Source organism: Trachypithecus francoisi, unplaced genomic scaffold (genome assembly GCF_009764315.1).
Source record: "Trachypithecus francoisi isolate TF-2019V2 unplaced genomic scaffold, Tfra_2.0 Lachesis_group4, whole genome shotgun sequence".
Taxonomy (NCBI): Eukaryota; Metazoa; Chordata; class Mammalia; order Primates; family Cercopithecidae; genus Trachypithecus; species Trachypithecus francoisi.
The window spans coordinates 71,730,397-71,751,227 of record NW_022681469.1 but is presented as its reverse complement, the minus strand read 5'-3'; the positions used below and the strand labels follow the sequence as shown (position 1 = coordinate 71,751,227).

At 37.9% G+C, this 20,831-nt stretch overlaps 1 long non-coding RNA gene across 2 annotated transcripts in view; it reads right to left on the bottom strand.

Moving 5' to 3' along the window:
* Window positions 1-20,440, bottom strand: part of LOC117073032 — a 36,598-nt gene extending 16,158 nt beyond the window's left edge. For both annotated transcript variants that reach the window (XR_004433071.1, XR_004433070.1), the window contains exons 1-2: window positions 20,273-20,440; window positions 15,340-15,438 (exon numbers count right to left, since the gene is read on the bottom strand). This is a non-coding gene — a long non-coding RNA (uncharacterized LOC117073032). The remainder of the gene's footprint in view (window positions 1-15,339; window positions 15,439-20,272) is intronic.
* Window positions 20,441-20,831: the final 391 nt, after the last annotated feature.

The following is a 20,831-nucleotide window of genomic DNA, read 5'->3' as shown; positions in this document are numbered from 1 at the left end:
TGTAGAGCCATAGCATGCGACACTAGTTTGGGAAAGAGTCAACACTAGCTTGACTCTTGACTCAAATAGACACTTGACTCTAACCCATGAGAACTGCATCATGGCCTGTGCCCTGCAAAGCCATGGGCACAGGGTCACCTGGAGCCTTGGAGGCCAACCCAATTTGGTGTGTCCAGAAGGCAGGATATGAAATCAAAGAAGATTGTTCTCCAGACCTAAGATATAATGTTGTTTGTCCTGTTCAGTTTTAGAATTACTTGAGACCTGTTACTTCTTTCTTCTTTCTCCTTTTTGGAGTGGGAATGTTTATCTAATGTCTGTCTCACTACTGTATTTTGGAAGCACATAACTTGTTTGATTTCACAGACTCACAGCTGGAGGAGAATTTGTCCCATGATGAATTGCATCTTGAGTCTCGCCCAGATATTTGAATAAGACTTTGGATTTAGACTTTAAAGTTGATGCTGGGATAAGACTTCTGGAGGCTAGTGGGATGGAATGAATGTATTTTGTATGTAAGGACATAAATTTTAGGCAGTGAGTGATACAATGATATGAATTAAATATTCTCATTCTCTCCAAAATTCATGTTGAAACTTAATCCCTAATGCAACAGTGCTGGGAGGTATCACCTGTGGGAGGTAACTGACTCATGAGGGCTCTGCCTTCATGAATGGGATTAGATGCTCTTATAAAAAGACTTGGTGGAGGGAGTTTATCCCTTTTTGCCCTTCTACTTTCTACCACATGAAGACACAGCATTCCTCCCCTCTGGAGGATGAATGATCAAGGTATAATCCTGGAAGCAGAGACTAGAACCTTACCATATAATAAACCTGCTAGTGCCTTGATCATGATGTTCCCAGCCTCCAGAACTTTGAGAAATAAATTTATGTTTATTATAAATTACCCAGTCTCAGATATTCTGTATAATAGTACAGACTTAGAGTACAAATTATATTTTTCACTCATAGTCATAGATAGGTACTATTGTAAATACTGCAGTATTCAGAACTGTCTTACTATAGCATACAGAGCATCTATAGATCTGTCTTACTTAGATCAGTGGTTCTCTTCCATGACTTCATCGAAAATTTGGCTCCATCCCAGACTAATTAAATCAACATTTGGGGCAGGTAGAGGGAAAACTATCTGTATTTGATTCTAATGTGCAACCAGGTTGAGACCTATCACCCTGGGCCACCTGAATGTGATACTATTTTTTGAGTGTCATTAAGTTTAATCAAAGTCCGGTGTCAGAAGATGCTATAGACTTTCTTGGTCTTCCTTATAATAGCTTTTCGATGGCTTGTTCTCTTATAGTGTTCTTTTCTATCACAGAATGTTGAATTTGTCTTCTTGAATCTGCAAGTGCACAAGCAAAGTAATTCTTTGTATCTCTAGACTTGGCAAGCATATTGATTGAGCTGCAGGTGCTATGAAGCAGGAAGTTCCTAGTACTTCTGACTGTTGGGTCAATAGAGACTTCTACCTGTATTTTATAGCTCTTTGGTTTTGGTGGTGAAAAGATGGCCTCCTACTACCAAGGATCTTTCTTTCAGCCAAAATAATAAAGTTGCATCATTCATTAAGTTTTGTTATGTGTTTAATTGTGTCTCTCCACAAAAATATATTGGAATTCTAGCACCAAGCAACTCCACATATGACCTTATTTGGGGATAGGGTCATTAGAGAGGTAATCACAGAGACTTAGAGTACGAATTCCATTTTTCACTCATAGCCATAGATAGGTACTATTGTAAAAACTGCAGTACTTAAAATGGGGTCAATTAGGGAGGGACCTAATCCAATACGACTGGTGTCTTTTAAAAAAGGAGAAAATTTGGACATAGGCAGACATACACGTAGAGAGAATGCTGTGTGAAGATTGGAGTTACGTTGTCACAAGTCAGGGACTTACCAGAAGCCAGGCAACAGGCCTGGAACAGATCTTCCTTAACTCCTTCAGAGACAGTGTGGCCCTGCCAACACCTTGATCTCAGATTTCTAGCTTCCAGAATTGTGAGACAATAAGTATTTGTTATCTTAGCCACTCACTTTGTAGTACTTTAAGTCAGCCTCAGCAAACTAATACAACTTCCCAGACTAAAGTGTTTGCAAATAACTTTTTGCATCCTTGTATCTATCACATTTTTAATAGTTTACAAAGGACACAACATACATTATCATATTACTGGCCCTCGGGAAGTGGCATTTGAGATTGGCCTTAAAGAATAAATGGGTTTTTAACAGGCAGAGAAGTTTGAGGGTAAGAAAGGGTGAGGAGAAGTTTGGAAGAATAGAATTCCAGGCCTCAGAAACAATAGAAACAAAGATATGCAGAATAAATGGTGTATAATGTATCCCAGAAAGAGAATAGTACACTTTGTTTGGAATGTACATGTAAGCACAGGGGAGCAATGAGAGAAAATATTGAAAGTTTAAATTATTTTCACATTGACAGTGGCCTTGAATACTAGGCAGAGGATTTTGAGCTCAGCCTGGCACTTCACAGGCCACAGGGAGGTGATGGTTCTTGAGTAGGGGTGTTACATGTCAGAAATATGTTTGGAGAGGTACCTCTGGGAGCATGTCATGGGATGGATTCCTTATGCGGGAGGGACTGGAAGCAGAGACTTTAGTTGAGAAGTGGTTGCAAAAGCCAAGGCAAATGGGGATGGGGGTGAGGACAGTGGGAATGGAAAGGACAGGTAGTTTAAGAGGCTTTACTGCAAAGGAAGAAAGACATGCAGGAACTTCAGGCATATGGCAGGCTAATGTGAAAATGTTCTTAGACAGGTGGGATTCTCTTGCCTGTTACATCATACTTCTCTCTGCATGGGCATAAGGCTGATGTGCAGAGGTTCTTCAGTTAGAAATGGAATCTGGATCCTGACTCACTGGCATCCAAGAGGGAAAACTCAAAATGGTCCATGTAACATGGGGCATTTAAGGGGCATGACAAGAGTCATGGGGCTGTGTGACACCAGTCAAGTATCTGTGTTTAACATATCTGTATCATGGGGCATGTAGACACGGGAGCAAGAACATCTAGAATTTTTCGCTTCTACCGAAAGGTATCTGCTCCATTGACCACCTAATCTAGTCATCTGACTTATGCCTTAAATATAATTTGAGTTATTTCTCCTCTGCTCAGAATTGCCATGTGTTAATTGTCACACTGCAGTCATCTTTTTACCACCTTCTTCTCCAGTCAAAATAAACCTCCAGCAAATCATAGTGATCCCCTTTAGAAGCACTGAAAAATCATGTGTCTCACAGATGGCTAGACTCTTCCTCATCTGTGGTACATGGCAGCTGCCTAATCTGCTTAAGCAGCTCAGCACGCACAGGTAAGTTGGATGTGACAGTGCCAACTGCATGGATTATAGTGTTCAACATCAGGTCACTCTTTCACTTCAAATTCTTTGTAAATATGGACAATTCTGAAGCTCCAGAAGCAGTGTAATCCTCTGTGCCCGGCTGCACAGGCTGAGCAAGTTCTGAGGCTGCCTGGTTTTCTTCTCCAGGCGTTAGACATCACTCACCCTCCCTTGTTAGTCCTGTCCTGAGGACATAGTAGCTCTTTGCCTGTTGACAGGAAAGTCCAAATGTGTGGAGTCCTGTATTAGGGCATGCTGGGGGCAATGAGCTGCTGTTCTGTGTGTTTACCATCACTGTGGGGAGGGCAGCAGTTTCCCTCAGGTACCCTATAAGGCAATCTGGAATTCTAGTTGCTTGCAGAGCTGAATTCTGCATCTGAGCAGTAACTTTCTAACAGATGCATAAGAACAGGACCTTAACCTGTTCGTGCTGCCACTTTCATAAGCTAAAACACGCATAGCTGAAGCATTTTTAAGTAAAAGTTCTTTGCACAAAGGATTAAGGATTTGATCATCATTAAATAGATAATGTTCACTCTCTATTGTTTCTTAAGGATACAATGGAAGGCAGTCCCAAAGTAAAGAGTTCAGAAATGATTACAGTTTGAATGTAGTGAACTAGGCATATATTTCCATTGCAGCAAACGATAGAATCTATCTAGTAACCCTGAGAGATGTAAAGTTAACCACATATAACTGCCTTGTGGATGGAGAAGCAGAAATAACTAATTTAGAAAAGGGGAGGGAGAGGGAGAAGAAGTGGGGGCGGGTATCAGACATGCAGAGGAAAACAGATAAGATAAAGAATACTTCTGGCCTTACAGTTTTTTTGTTCAAAATACTTTGTGAATTTTTATTTCATCTCCGCCTACGGATGCTAAGAGATACTGTTATGTTAAAATTTCTTCCTTTTTTGTTTTAGCTATGTATTAGCTAAAACTGTTTGCTGTTGTTTATTGCAACTTCCTCTTAGTTTTTCTGATTTAGAAAATCGCATTGCTCCAAATGAAGCCTCTCTTTCATTTGATATTTTTAAATAGCAAAAATCTTTCTTCCCTTTAGTTATTTACAGTCTAAGAGTCTTAACAATTATGAGTGTTTCTTAGGATGGACCAAGCTAATTTCCTTTAAAAGACAATCATAGTCTTTTTCCAACTTTCAGGAAAATGTAAGTTAATGAATGATCTCCTTGATTTTATGTTTTTCTCCCATAAATTATTTCTCAAGCCATTGGAAATTGTAACCACTTGCCTGGTTGTGAATACAAGCAAATGATGAAATGAACAAGCTGAGAAATGTTAATAGGAAAACTGAGGAGCAGCTCCTTGCATTTAGCTTGCAGCTTGTTTTGGTAGACATGTGGCAATAATTTTGCGTTGTGTATATGTACTTATACACAGGTATATTTATATGTACACAAAATGTATATCTATGTAAGTCATATTTTCTTCTACTAAAACAGATGCTAATTTATGTGTTAGAATTTAACAGACCAATAGGCATTTTTGGCACCTGAAAAAGTTTGGGAGCCACTGCCTTAGATTAACTTAAGTCTCCTTTGTTTTTTTTCATTCTTACCTTTCCCAGGCACTGCAGAGCCCTATGGGCCCAAATCTGTCTCTCCCACTACTGTTTTGTCACCTGCCAGCTCCATTTCTAGCCTTTCACAATAGGAGCGTCCTCATAACCCACACTGGCATGGCATGTGTGTAAGGTATCTGTTGTATATAGAGACTAGAGGGCTGGAATCTGCATGCATGTTTAATTGGGGACAGGAGTCATTCCTCTCAATGACCCTGGTGGGGTGGAAGGCCAGATCCTGAGAGCCATAGTGTGTATTTCTGAAAAGTTTGCTCAACCTTGCGTCAGTCCCTGTGGAGAATACCTACTCATTAGATTGGTTCTTTGTCTGGCTTAGAGATTCTCATGTTTTTTAAATTAGGTCTGTGGATGGAGATGGGAGTATATTATTAAATATAATAAAATTTTTTCCATCAATTAAACCTTGGGCATGCTTGTTAAATTTGTTTTTGTTAAATTTGCTTTTCATAAAATGCTTATTAAACTTCTCAAGTGTTCTGATAATAGAAGATAATTTTTAGGTTTGTAGAATTCAAGACTAAGTTGATTTTTTTCTTGCTATTCATATGTTTTAATGAAGAGTGTCATGCCAGACCCCTATTAAATTCAATAGGGAAGGTGCCAGGTTCAAGAGGCCAAAGAATAGACCCAGAACCAGTAAACAAGACATGGGGTTTATTGAGGGAAACTTACATACAGGGATGGTCCAGTGGCAGTGGACTGGATAGGAGAACTGTACAGACCAATAGCAGCAGGCTGGACAGGAGAACCGCAACCTCTTGTGAAAAGCATGCAGTTTATATAGCGATTCACTTAGCACCCTCCCCCTAGAAACCTCTACCTGGCAACCTTCATGCCCGCATTCCATGGGATGAGCTGGGTGTTCAGCTGTTTCTCATAGGTAAGGAATGAATCTCCAGGTTGGCTACTCCCAGATTCCTTAGTTTGGCACTCAGAACACACATTCAGGTGTGTCTGCCATACAGCATCATTCTCAGGGTATGCTTATGCTAATTTATCAGGTACGGGTACCATACAAAGAGGAAAGTACTATAAGTGCATCTCCCCTTTCACAAAAATCTACATTACTCATGTAGATAACTGACAAGTTCAATATTAATGAACCTTCATTTTCCATGAATAAGGGAATCTGTCAGTTACAACTCTATTTGCTAAAATATCAAGGGAACCTACTTTCCCGAGGGAAGGTCATTTATTTATTCACTCTAATTTGGCATTTAAAATGCTATTGTTTATTGCATCTTCTTTATAGTTTTGGGGTTCAGAAAAATCACATTGCTCCAACCACCATGGCACATGTATACCTATGTGACAAACCTGCACGTTCAGCACATGTATCCCAGTTTTAAAATAAATTTTTAAAGTAAAATAAAGTAAAATAAAATATTAAAGTAAAATTTAAAAAAAAAAAAGGAAAAGAAAAACCACATTGCTCCAAATGGTGTCCCTTTCTTTTATTTGGTATTTTTAAAAAGCAAAATCTTTGTCTTTAAAACTATCTTCAAACAAGCCTCCCCATCTTAATATATTTGAGAAATGTGCTTTTTAGAGCTAATATGTTAGGCAAACATGAATCATTTGTATAAAATCTTTCTACTCAATGTTAATTTCTAGACATAAATTTATAGGATGTTATTTTCCTTTGTAAAGGTTTTTTGTTGTTGTTGTTGTTTTTTTCCCCTCTCACTCCTCATTCTTTTACTTCTGCTTCTTCCACTGCCTCTCTCCTAGTGAGCCTGTTCTTTTCCCTTGTGGCTCCCTCATGGCTAAATGTTCTCAGTGGTGATGGGAGGGCAAAGGATAAGGATGGAGTTTATGCAAACAACTCAGGAAGTCATTTCCAAATAGTTATGCCTGAACCCATCATCTAATATTTTGATTCAATTGCTCTGGGGTGAGACCCAAACATGTATTTTTATAAAGCTCCCCAGGTGATTCTGATATTCTCCCTTGATTTGGAATCACTGCTTTAGTGGCTGCCTCTATTCTTGGTATATTGAGTCAGTATTTTATTTCCCTTTGATTTCTATTACTGCAGTTCACAGAACTACCCATACTTAGGCCTAATATAATTTGCATGAACTATCTCCTAAATTTAATCCACCAATACACCTCATTCATGTTAATTTTTATTTTAAAATTGGCTTTATTATGATTGCAAAATTAATATCTGTCATAAAAATTTCAAAACACAAAAATAAAATGTTGATACCTAAAAGTGGAAATCACTTACAATCATATCCCCAGATATAACCAGATCCAATTAGAATGCTAGAAATCACTGTGGCTAATTTAAAGCAGAAGGAACTTAATGCAGGTGCTTCATTACCGCAGCCATGGAAGAGGATGAGGAGTTTACTAGGGCTTGATGAGGTAACCCAGTGATTAGTGATACCAAGAAGCTGCTAAGCTCCTTAACCAAGGGAAGAATGGAAGGGCAGTGTTACCCGAACTCAGGGGCCAGGGCCACCAAGGAGTAGCTAGAAAGACATGCCAAGAAAGTGATTTAGCTGTTGCTGGAGAAATCCAAGGCAAAAAAGGAGGGGGAGATATACCCTGGCTTCTTTCCACTCACTCCTCGATCTTTTTTTTTTTTTTTTAATTTGTTTATTTCAATAGGTTTTTGGGGAACAGGTGGTGTTTGGTTACATGAGTAAGTTCTTTAGTGGTGATTTCTAAGATTTTGGTGCACCCATCACCTAATCAGTGTACACGGTACCCAGTGTGTAGTCTTTTATACCTTGCCAGCCCTAACCCTTTCCCCCAAGTCCCCAAAGTCCAGTGTATCATTCTTATGCCTTTGCATCCTCATCAGCTTAGCTCCCACATATCAGTGAGAACATGCAATGTTTGGTTTTGCATTCCTGAGTTACTTTACTTAAAATAATAGCCTCCAGGCGGGTGTGGTGGCTCATGCCTGTAATCCTAGCACTTTGGGAGGCCGAGGCGGGCAGATCATGAGGTCAAGAGTTCGAGACTAGCCTAACCAACATGGTGAAACCCCATCTCTACTAAAAATACAAAAATCGGCCGGGCGCGGTGGCTCAAGCCTGTAATCCCAGCACTTTGGGAGGCCGAGACGGGCGGATCACGAGGTCAGGAGATGGAGACCATCCTGGCTAACACGGTGAAACCCCGTCTCTACTAAAAATACAAAAAATTAGCCGGGCGAGGTGGCGGGCGCCTGTAGTCCCAGCTACTCGGGAGGCTGAGGCAGGAGAATGGCGTAAACCCGGGAGGCGGAGCTTGCAGTGAGCTGAGATCCGGCCACTGCACTCCAGCAGAGCGAGACTCCGCCTCAAAAAAAAAAAAAAAATAAAATAAAAAATAAAAAAATAAAATAAAATAAAAATAAAAATACAAAAATCAACCAGGCGTGGTGACACACACCTATAATCCCAGCTACTCAGGAGGCTGAGGCAGGAGAATCGCTCCAATGCAGGAAGCGGAGTTTGCAGTGAGCTGAGATCATGCCATTGCACTTCAGCCTGGGTGACAAAGCAAGACTCCATCTCAAAAAAAAAAAAAAAAAGAAAAAAGAATAAAAGTCTCCAATTCCATCCAGGTTGCTGCAAATGCCATTACTTCATTCCTTTTTATGGCTTTTTATATACCACATTTTCTTTCCCTTCCTTCCTTCCTTCCTTCCTTCCTTCCTTCCTTCCTTCTTTCCTTCTTTCCTTCCTTCCTTCCTTCCTCCCTCCCTCCCTCTCTCCCTCTTTCCTTCCTTCCTTTCCTTTCCTTTCCTTTTCCTTCTTCTTTCTTCTTTCTTTCTCCACCCATTGATTGATGGGCATTTGGGCTGGTTCCATATTTTTGCAATTGTGAATTGTGCTGCTATAAACATGTGAGTGCAAGTATCTTTTTCGTATAATAACTTCTTTTCCTTTGGGTAGATACCCACTAGTGGGATTCCTTGATCAAATGGTAGATCTACTTTTAGTTCTTTAAGGAATCTCCACACTGTTTTCCATAGTGGTTGTACTAGTTTATGTTCCCACCAACAGTGTAAAAATGTTCCCCACCAACATCTATTATTTTTTGATGTTTTAATTATGGCCATATTTGCAGAAGCAAGGTGGTATCACATTGTGGTTTTGATTTGCATTTCCATGATCATAGTGATGTTGAACATTTTTCAATATGCTTGTTGGCCATTTGTATATCTTCTTTTGAGAATTGTCTATTCATGTCCTTAGCCCACTTTTGGATTAGGATTGTTTGTTTTTTCTTTCTGATTTGTTTGAGTTCTTTGTAGATTCTGGATATTAATCCTTTGTCGGATGTATAGATTATAAAGATTTTCTCCAACTCTATGGATTGTCTGTTTACTCTGCTGATATTTCTTTTGCTGTACAGAAGATTTTTAGTTTAATTAAGTCCTATATATTTATCTTTGTTTTTGTTGTGTTTGCCTTTGAGTTCTTGGTCATGAAGTCTTTGTCTAAGCCAGTGTCTAGAAGGGTTTCTCCGTTGTTGCCTTCTAGAATCTTTATGGCTTCAGGTCTTAGGTTTAAGTCTTTGATCCATCTTGAGTTGATTTTTATATAAGGCAAGAAATGAGGATCCAGTTTCATTCTTCTACATATGGTTTGTCAATTACCCCAACATCATTTGTTAAGTAGGGTGTCCTTTCCCCACTTTATGTTTTTATTGGCTTTGTCAAAGATCAGTTGGCTGTAAGTGATTTGGCTTTATTTCTGGGTCCTCTGTTTTGTTCCATTGGTCTATGTGCCTGTTTTTATGCCAGTACCATGCTGTTTTGGTGACTAGGTCCTTAGAATATAGTTTGAAGCTGGATAATGTGATGCCTCCAGATTTGTTCTTTTTACTTAGTCTTGCTTTAGCTATGTGGGCTCTTCTTCAGTTCCATATGAATTTTAGGATTGTTCTTTCTAGTTCTGTGAAGAATGATGGTGGCATTTTGATGAAAATTGCAAGGTTGTTTTTGAAGTTATGGCCATTTTCACAATATTGATTCTACCCGTCCATGGGCATGAGATATGTTTCCATTTGTTTGTGTTGTCTATGATTTCTTTCAGCAGTCTTTTATAGTTTTCCTTAGAGAGGTCTTTCACGTCCTTGGTTAGGTATATTTCTAAGTATTTTATTTTCTTGAAGCTATTGCGAAATGGGTTGAGTTCTGGATTTGATTCTCAGCTTGGTCACTGTTGGTGTATAGCAGTGCTGCTGTTTGGTGTACACCAATTTTGTATCTTGAAACTTTGCTGAATTCATTTACCACTTCTAGGAGCTTTTTGGATGAGTCTTTAGGGTTTTCCAGGTATATGATCAGACCCTCAGCAAACAGCAACAGTTTGACTTCCTCTTAACCGATTTGGATGCCCTTTATTTCTTTCTCTTGCCTGATTGCTCTCCCTAGGACTTCTGGTATTATGTTAAATAGAAGTGGTCAAAGTGGGCATCCCTGTCTTGTTCCAGTTCTCAGGGGGAACGCTTTCAACTTTTTCCCATTCAGTATAATGTTGGCTCTGTGTTTGTCATAGATGGCTTTTATTACCTTAAGATATATCCCTTCTATGACAATTTTGCTGAGGATTTTAATTAAAAAGGAATGCTGGATTTTGTCAAATGTCTTTTCTGCATCTGTTGAGATGATTGTGTGATTTTTGTTTTGAATTCTGTTTATGTGGTGTATCACATATACACAAGATGACTCATCTAGTGCTGTCAATTCTGTTTATGTGGTTTATTGATTTGCAGATGCTAAACCCTCCCTGCCTCCCTGGTATGAAATCCACTTGATCATGGTGGATTATCTTTTTGATACACTATTTGCTAGTATTTTTTTGAGGACTTTTGCATCTATGTTCATCAGGAATATTGGTCTGTAGTTTTGTTGTTGTTCTTGTTATGTCCTTCCCTGGTTTTGGTATTAGGGTGATATTGGCTTCATAGAATGATTTAGGGAGGGTTCCCTCTTTCTCTATCTTGTGAATCTCTCTGGTTCTGAACTTTTTTTCTTGACACTTTTTAAATTACCATTTCAATCTTGCTGCTTGTTACTGGTCTGTTCAGAGATTATAATCTTCTTGGTTTAATCTAGGAGGGTAGTATATTTCCAGGAATTTATCCATCTCCTCTAGGTTTTTTAGTTTATGCACATAAAGGTGTTTGTAGTAGCCTTGAATGATCTTTTGTATTTCTGTGGTATTCATTGTAATATCTCCTGTATCATTTGTATTTGAGCTTTTGCATCTTCTCTCTTTGCTTGATTAATCTCACTAATGGTCTATCAATTTTATTTATCTTTTCAAAGAACCAACTTTTTGTTTCATTTATCTTTTGTATTTTTTTGTTTCAATTTCATTTTGTTCTGCTTTGATCTTCATTGTTTCTTTTTTTTCTGCTGGGTTTGGGTTTGGATTGTTCCTGTTTCAACAGTTCCGTGAGGTATGACCTTAGACTGTCTGTTTTCTGTCAAACTTTTTGATGTAGGTATTTAATTATATTTAACTTTCCTCTTAGCACCACTTTTGCTGTATCCCAGAGGTCTTGATAGGTTGTGTCACTATTATTGTTCAGTTCAAAGAATTTTTTTTTGAGACGGAGTCTCGCTCTGTCGCCCAGGCTGGAGTGCAGTGGCCGGATCTCTGCTCACTGCAAGCTCCTCGTCCCGGGTTTACGCCATTCTCCTGGCTCAGCCTCCCGAGTAGCTGGGATTACAGGCGCCTGCCACCTCGCCCGGCTAGTTTTTTGTATTTTTTAGTAGAGACAGGGTTTCACCAGGTTAGCCAGGATGGTCTCGATCTCCTGATCTCATGATCCACCTGTCTTGGCCTCCCAAAGTGCTGGGATTACAGGCTTGAGCCACCGCGCCTGGCCAGTTCAAAGAATTTTTAAATTTCCATCTTGATTTCCTTGTTGACCCAATGATCGTTCAGGAGCAGGTTATTTAATTTCCATGTATTTGCATGGTTTTGAGGGTTCCTTTTGGAGTTGATTTCCAATTTTATTCCACTGTGGTCAGACAGAGGACTTCATATAATTTCGATTTTCTGAAATTTACTGAGACTTATTTTGTGGCCTATCATATGGTCTATCTTGGAGAATGTTCCATGTGCTGATGAATGGAATGTATATTCTGCAGATGATGGGTAGAATGTTCTGTAAATATCTGTTAAGCCCATTTGTTGTAGGGTATAGTTTAAATCCATTGTTTCTTTGTTGACCTTCTGTCTTGATGACCCATCTAGTGCTGTCAGTGGAGTATTGAAGTCCCCCACTATTATTGTGTTGTGTCTATCTCATTTCTTAGGTCTAGTTGTAATTGTTTTATAACTTTGGAAGGTCCAGTGTTAGGTGTATATATATTTAGAATTATGGTGTTTTCCTGTTGGACTAGTCCTTTTATCATTATATAATGTCCCTCTTTGTCTTTTTTAACAGCTGTTGCTTTAAAAATTGTTTTGTCTGATATAAGCATAGCTACTCCTGCTTGCTTTTGGTGTTCATTTCCATGGAATATCTTTTTCCACCACTTTACCTTAAATTTATATGAGTCCTTATGTGTTAGGTGAGTCTCCTGAAGATAGCAGAAACCTGGTTGGTAAATCCTTATCCATTCTGCCATTTTGAATATTTTAAGTGGAGCATTTAGGCCATTTACATTCAATATTAGTATTGAGATGTGAGATATTATTCTATTCATCATGCTATTTGTTGCCTGGATATCTTGTGTGTTGTTTTCATTGTTATTGTTATATAGATCCTGTAAGATTTATGCTTTAAGGAAGTTCTATTTTGTTGTACTTTGAGGATTTGTTTCAAGATTTAGAGCTCCTTTTAGCAGTTCTTGTATTGCTAGTTTGGTAATGGTGAATTCTCTCAGCATTTGTTTGTCTGGAAAAGACTGTATCTTTCCTCATTTATGAGACTCAGTTTCATTGGATACAAAGTTCTCACCTGATAAATGTTTTGTTTAAGGAGGCTAAAAATAGGACCCCAGTCCCTTCTAGCTTGTAGGGTTTCTGCTTGGAAATCTGCTGTTAAGCATGGTACTGGTACCAAAACAGAGATATAGACCAATGGAACAGAATAGAGCCCTCAGAAATAATACCACACATCTACAGCCATCTGATCTTTGACAAACCTGACAAAAACAAGAAATGGGGAAAGGATTCCCTATTTAATAAATGATGCTGGGAAAATTGGCTAACCATAAGTAGAAAGCTGAAACTGGATCCTTTCCTTACTCCTTATAAGAAAATTAATTCAAGATGAATTAGAGACTTAAATGATAGACCTAAAACCATAAAAGCCCTAGAAGAAAATCTAGGTAGTACCATTCAGGACATAGGCATGGGCAAGGACTTCATGTCTAAAACGCCAAAAGCAACGGCAACAAAAGTCAAAATTGACAAAGGGGATCTAATTAAACTAAAGAGCTTCTGCACAGCAAAAGAAATTACCATCAGAGTGAACAGGCATCATTCTCAGCAAACTATTCCAAGAACAGAAAACCACATGTTCTCACTCATAGGTGGGAATTGAACAATGAGATCACTTGGACACAGGAAGGGGAGCGTCACACACCGGGTCCTATTGTGGGGAGGGGGTAGAGGGTAGGGATAGCATTAAGGAGATATACCTAATGTAAATGACGAGTTAATGGGTGCAGCACACCAACATGGCACATGTGTACATATGTAAAAAACCTGCACGTTGTGCACATGTACCCTAGAACTTAAAGTATAATAAAAAGAAAAAAAGAAATCTGCTGTTAATCTGATAGGCTTTCCTTTATAGGTTGCCTGACGCTTTTGCTTACAGTTCTTAAGATTCGTCCCTTTGTCTTAACTTTAGATAACCTGATTACTATGTGCCCAGGTGATGATCCTTTTGTGATGAATTTCCCAGGTATTCTTTCAGGTTCTTATATTTGGATGTCTAGATATCTAGCAAGACTAGGAAGTTTTCCTCGACCATTCCCTCAAATATGTTTTCCAAACTTTAAATTTCTCTTCTTCGGGTTTGCACGTATAACATAGTCTCAAACTTCTAGGAGGCTTTGTTCTTTTTTTAAAATTCTTTTTCCTTTGTCTTGGGCAGATTGGGTTAATTCAAAAGCATTGCATTCGAGCTCTGAAGTTATTTCTTCTGCTTGTTAAATTCTATTGCTGAGGGTTCCCAGTGCATTTTGCATTTCTCTAAGTGTGTCCTTGATTTCCAGAAGTTGTGATTGTTTTTTATTTATGCTATCTATTTCACAGAAGAATTTTCCTTTTATACCCTGTAGCATGTTTTTGATTTATTTAAGTTGGACTTCATATTTCTCTGGTGCCTCCTTGATTAGCTTAGTAATCACCCTTCTGAATTCTTTTTCCAGCAATTCAGAGATTTCATCTAGGTTTGGATCCATTGTTGGTTAGCTGGTGTGATCTTTTGTGGGTGTTAAAGAACCTTGTTTTATCATATTACCAGAATTGTTTTCCTGGTTCCTTCTCATTTGGGCAGACTATATCAGAGGGGCAATCTGGGATTCAAGGGCTGCTGATCAGATTCTTTTGTCCCACAGGGTGCTCCCTTGATATGGTGTTCTCCCTTTTCACTTACAAATGAGGCTTCCTGTGAGCCATATTGTAGTAATTGTTTTTTCTCTTCTGGGTTTAGCCACCCAGAGGAGCTACTGGGCTCTGAGCTGGTACTGGGGAGTGTCTGCAAAGAGTCCTGTGATGTGATCTGTCTTCAGGTCTTGCAGCCATGGATACCAGCACTTGCTCCAACGGAGATAGCAGGGGAGTGAAGTGGACTCTGGTGAGGTTCCTTGGTTGTGTTTTTGTTTAGTGCACTGGTTTTATGTTGATTGACCTCCAGCCAGGAGGTGGCACTTTCAAGAGTGCATCAGCTCCAGTCCTATAAGGAGGATTCAAACTTGCCCTAGGCACACTTGGTTAAGTATTCAGGTTTCGCAGGCAGTGGATAGGGCCACAGAGCTCTGAAGAGATTATGACCTTTGCCTTTGGCTACCAGGGTGGGTAGAGAAAGACCACCAGGGTGGGGCAGGGATAGGGGTGTCTGAGCTCAGCCTCTCCTTGGGCGGGGCTTGCTGCAGCTGCTGTGGGGGATGGGGGTATAGTTCCCAGTCCAGTGGAGTGATATTCCTAGGGAGATTATGGCTGTCTCTGCTGAGTCATATAGATCACCAAGGAAGTGAGGGAAAGCTGGCAGTCACAGGCTCACCCCACTTCCATGTAGCCCACAGTCCTAAAGGCCAGCCTCACTCCCACTGTCCCCGCAATAGCATTGAGTCTATTTCCAGAAAACTGGTGACCGGGGCTGAAAACTTGCCCCAAACCAGATGCCTCCCCATTGAGAAAGCAAGCAGACTCACAGTTTTTTCAGCATCTCGGGGAGCCTGCAGTGGTGATCACAGTTCCTTCAAAGGGTCTATGGGTTCTCTTGGGTTTCCTGGTATGTTCCTGTGGTAGTTCTTGGAGCAAAAAATCACAATGTGAGTCTCCACACACTGCTTTGTCCATCCAAATGGGAGCTGCAAGGTAGTCCTGCCTGCTATCTGCCATTTTAATCCACATTCCCACTCCTCAATCTTACAGGTCAAATAGATCCAATAGCTATGTAGATCCAGTGGGGTTAGCCCCACCAAAATACAGAACGGGGGAGAACAAAAAATTAGATTCAGTGAGGTTAGCCCCACTATGATATGGAACAGGGGGAGGACAAAAAAAAAAATGGGTCTGAGGGCAAATAAATATTGTCACTATTCACAGGTTACTGTAAAATCAATGTTTTCATAGTCTGGCTCTGATTCCGTGGCTACCACATCGATACTATGACTTTGGATTTGCATTAATGCCTATGGAAAGCCAAATTCCTAGACCCTCCAAAATATAACATCTCTTAATCTTTGTAATCTTCTAGCCTTCTCTTCTCAAACATGTACCATATTATGTTTATGACATTCCCTTTTTCAAAAAGGCCTCCCTGAACCTAATTTACATTACATTTTCTGAAGTCTCATCTCCCATATGAAGTCTTCTAATCACCAGAGCCTTCTGTGACTGCTTTTTTTTAAAGCTACATTTATTGCTGGTCCCACCTATTTGGCATATTTTTAAAATTCTTCTTTGCCACATTATTTACATTTTTAGGTATCTTCCCTGTCTTCCCAGCTAGATTTTAATGGCCCTTGAGGGCAGGGAATGTCCATATCCGAAGCACATAATTTAATGCTATAACATAGTAGATGTTCAACAAGTTCACATTGTGGTTGTTGCTCTTGTTCTGACCAAAAGCTGTGATCAGAAGAATTTTTGGAACTATTTGCTTTTCAAGGCTGTAGAGCAAGTCATTATATGCCTCTCAATGAAATTGTAATACACAAATAGCTGTATGGAAATTATAGCATTAAATCAATTTGAGGGGTTATGCTAATCAAAGATGAAATCAATCTGATTAAAGCTATGACCCAATCCCATCTAAAGTTGACTCTAGAAGAGATTTGAATCATTAATACCTTACTATAACCACCATACAGAGGAAAGAAAAATAAACAAAATAAAATAATATACTTGGACTCCAAAGTTGTATTTTACACAATGTTCAGAATATAACAGTAATTATAAGATGGGAAGAAGCAGGAAAGTGTGGCCTATAATCAAGAGAGAGCATAATAAATGAAAGTAGAGAGATGACTGGTTTTTAATAATTAATCAACAAAGATTTAAATAAATATTATAAATTTATAAAATAATTTATAGAGTGTAGATATCAAAGTTGACAGGTGGGGTATTTTAGGAAAGAAATGAAAACTGCTAAAAAAGAATCAAGTGTAAATTATTTCCCCTACCATTGCTTTATTGAGGTATAATTGACAGATAAAAATTGTACATATTTAAGGTATACAACATGATGTTTTGTTACAAATATATATTGTGAAATGATGACCACAACCAAGCTAATTAACATATCAATCACCTTACATAGTTACCTTTTTTTTTCAGTAAGAACAATCCAGATCTGTTCTTCCAGCAAATGTCTAATATACAATACAGTATTATTAACCATAGTCACTATCCTATACATTAGAATCTCCAGAAAATATTCATCCTGAGTAACTGAAACTTTACCCTTTGACCAACATTTCCCCCATGCCCCAGCCCATGGTAATCACCATTCTACTCTCTGCTTCTCCAAGTTTGACTTTTTTAGATTCCACATATAAGTGAGATCATGCAGTACTTCTCTTTCTCTGTCTGGCTTATTTCACTTAGCATAATGTCCTCCAGGTTCTTTCATGTTGTCACAAATGACAAGATTTTCTTCTTTTTTATGGCTGAATGGTATTTCATTATGTGTATGTGTATATATGTATATACACATATACCATAATTTTTTTTGTCCATGTATCCATTGATGAACACTTAGGTTGTTTCCACAGTTTGGGTATTGTGAACAGTGCTGCAATGAATGTGAGATGCAGTTATCTCTTTTAGATACTTTTGTAATTTCCTTTGGATATATACCCCAAAGTGGGATTGCTAGATCATATGGCAGTTTTATTTTGGATTTTTTGAGGAATCACCATACTGTCTTACATAATAGCTGTACCAATTTACATTTCAACCAATATTATACAAGGATTACCTTTGTGTCACATCCTCTCTAGCACTTGGTATCTCCTGTCTTTTTTATAATAGCTATTCTAATAGGCATGAGGTGATAGCTCACTGTGCTTTTGATTTGCATTTCTCTGATGATTAGTGATATTGAACACCTTTTCATATACCTGTTGGTCATTTGGATGTCTTATTTGGAAAAATGTCTATTTGGGTCCTTTACCTATTTTTAAATTGGGTTATTTGTATTTTAGCTATTGAGTTGTGTGAGTTCCTTATATATTTTGGATATTAACCTTTACTAGATATATGGTTTACAAATATTTTCTAGCATTCCATAGGTTGCCTTTTCATTTGTTGATTGTTTCCTTTGTTGTGCAGAAGCTGTTTAGTCTGATGTAGTCCCACTTGTTTAAATTGACTTTTGATGTCTGTGCTTATGATGTCATATTAAAAAAATGTATTGCCAAAGCCAAGGTTAAGAAGACTTTTTGCTATTTTTTTCTAAGAGTTTTATGGTTTCCGTCTTAGATGTAAGTCTTTAATTCACTTTGAGTTGAATTCTTAAGTAGATGAATGGATAAATAAAACTGTGTTACATACAGACATGGAATATTATTCAGTGCTAAAACAAAATAAACAATAAAACCACAAAAAGACGTGAAAGAAACTTAAATGCATATTAACAAATGAAAAAAGCCAATCTGAAAAGGCTACATGCTGTGTGAATCTAACTATGTGACATTCTGGAAAAGGCAAAACTATAGAGACCATAAAAATAACAGTGATTGCTAGGAGTTAGGATGTAGGGAGGGAAGGGTGATTACGTGGTGCACAGGGGAATCTTAGGGACATAAAACTACTCCGTATGATGCTATAATGGTAGATACACACCATTGTAGATTGGTTTCAAACCTACCAAGAATTGATACAGCACCAGGAGTGAGCTCTAATGTAATCTATGGGCTCCGGGTGATAATGTATGAATGTAGGTTCATTGATATTGTAACAAATGTGCCACTCTGGAGGGAGATACTGATAATGGGGGAGACTAGGCATGTTTTGGGGCAGGCAGCTATGGTACATCTCTGTATCTTCCATCAGTTTTGCTGTGAACCTAAAACTGCTCTAAAAATAAAGTCTATTAAAAACAAAAAAAAATACTAGAACTAATATGTAATTTGGCAAGATTGCAGTCAATGTATAAAAGTGAATTTTATTTCTATGAATTAGCAATGAATAACTGGAAAATAAAATTTTAAAACTGTGCCAATTATAATAACATCATAGAAGAAAATATTTAGGATTGAATTTAATAAAAATTATACAAGATATATGTAATCAAAATAAACAGTGTTGAGAGGACTTAACAAGGATCTCCAAACGGAAAGAAAGATATATTGAGTTGAAAGACGCATCATTATTAGATGTCATTTTGAAATCTCAGTGGGCTTTTTTGTAGAAATTGGCAAGCTAATTCTAAAATTTATGAGATAATTCAAAGGACTTGCAATAGCCAAAATAATTTTTTTAAAAGAACAAAGTTGGAGGACTTACAGAATCAAATTTTAAGATTTATACAAAGCTGCTATTATTAGGATCGTGTGTTATTGGTATAAGGACAGACATATAGATAAATGGGCAGAATAGAAAGTACAATAATCAACCTACACTTATACATTTAATAAGCCTTTTCAATAAAAGGTGCTAGAACAACTGGATAATTATATGAAAAAAATGACCCTTATATGGTCATTTTTGATAATTACATGGAAAAAATGGATCTTCTGCATTCCATCATCATAAAATTAATTAGAGATGAATCATAGACTTAAGAATAGAAGCTAAACTATGAAGTTATTAGAAAAAAAAGAGAATATCTTGGTGACTATGAGGTTGGTAAAGATTTGTTAGACTGTATGCTGAAAGAATAACCATGAATGAAAACACTGATAGATTTGACTCATATCAAAATTTCATCAAAATTCATCAAAATTACTGCTTATCAAAAGACAGTCAAGGGAATGAATATACAGGCCACTGGCTGGAAGGAAATATTTGTAATACGTATACCTAAAAAAGCACTTGTATTCAGAATACATACAGAATGTATATCATTCTACAATAAAAAGACAATGAACCCAATAGAGAAACTGGCAAAAGACTTGAACAGACAATTCACAAGAAATGATATATAAATGACCAATATGCATATGAAAAAGTGCTCATCACCAATAGGTCCTCAGAGAAATGCAAATTAAAACCATCATGCAATAATGCTTCACACCCATCAGAATAGCTGAAACAAAATATTGTAATATGCCAAATGTTGATGAGGATGTGGAGCAATTAGGACTCTCAAACATTGCCGGTTGGAATGAAAAAATGGTACAGCTACTTTAAAAAATTATCAGCTTTTAAAATACAGTTACATATATACTTACCACATGACACAACAATTCTACTCTTAGGTATTTAAGAGAAATGAAAACATGACTATACAATAACCTATATGTAAATATTCTTAATAGTTGTAGTAATCATAGGCAAAACTAGGAACAATTAAAATGTCCATCAACAAATGAATGGATAAACAGATTGTACAGATTGTGGTATTGTCTTAGTCAGCTTGGGCATAAGAAAATACCATAGACTGAGTGGCCTAAACAACAAAAATTTATTTCTCACAATTCTGGAGGCTGTGAAGTCCAAGATCAAGGTATTGGCTAATTCAGTTCCTGGGGAGGACTTTCTTTCTGACTTGTAGATGGCCACTCTCCTGTTATGTACTCACATGACCTTTCCTTGGTGTATATATGTGGGGAGAGGAGAGAGAGAAAATCTCTCTCAATTCTACTGAGGCCACAAATTCTACTGGATTAGGACCCTACCTTTGTGACCTCATCAAATCTTAATTAACTTCTAAAATCCCTATCTCCAAATTCAATCACATTGGGAATAGGACTGTAACATATGAAATTTGGGGGACACCATTCTGTCTATAGCAAGATATTCATCCAGCAGAATACTACTAAACAATAAAAAGAAAGGAATGACTGAATTTCATAGTTACTATGAGTGAAAGAAGCCAGATACTAAGGAATACAGACTTTCAATTCCACTTAAATAGTGACAGAAGTCAAAGGGTGTTTGACTGTGGGTCAGAAGGGATTAACTAGGAAGGTGCACAAGGAAAACTTCTTTAGCAATGCTTTGTTTAGAAGAGTGTGGTGATAGTTCCACAGGT